Source organism: Gavialis gangeticus, unplaced genomic scaffold (genome assembly GCF_001723915.1).
Source record: "Gavialis gangeticus isolate Ggan-Ray unplaced genomic scaffold, GavGan_comp1, whole genome shotgun sequence".
Lineage (NCBI taxonomy): Eukaryota > Metazoa > Chordata > Crocodylia > Gavialidae > Gavialis > Gavialis gangeticus.
In genome coordinates this window covers 70,461,185-70,461,741 of record NW_017729004.1, presented here as the reverse complement: position 1 = coordinate 70,461,741, position 557 = coordinate 70,461,185, and positions in this window count along the sequence as shown.

The window sequence follows — 557 nt, the reverse complement described above, 5'->3', positions numbered from 1 at the left end:
GTACAATTTGCTGGGTTTTTTTAATTTTGATGGCCAAGCCCATTTATGTTTGTGTGCGCGCTCAGGCTCTGAAGGTTCAGTATAGGGTCAAAGTCAAGAGTGGTATGCAGATTGGGTTGCCAACTTACAGACAGTGGGGCATTGTATAATTTTTTATTTGTAGCAAGGGAGCATTCAGGGAAGGAAACACGCCTCTTGTGCTCTTTGAAAATTGGCTCATAGCTTAGGAGTACTGCCAGAAAAAAAAAATTAGTTGCCTAGTTTGTCTGAAGCATTAGATTCAGATCTCTACTCACTGTTAAACAGGCAGGAGTGTGGGAGCTAGCTAGGAGGTTGAGGCATTCAAGATTACTTTGTAGGAATTACAAACGAACTTGGCCATCATAAATTTCATATTCTCAGTCGTGCCTCAGGAGTTGGTATTTTGAACTTGGCAGTTGGTTGCATTCCTGAGTGGCCCGGCCTAATTTATTACTATGGACAAGTCCAAGAGATGGAGGATATATTGGGTGTTGAATAATCAGGGCAGTAGTTTGTTGATGGAAGGATCAGATGGC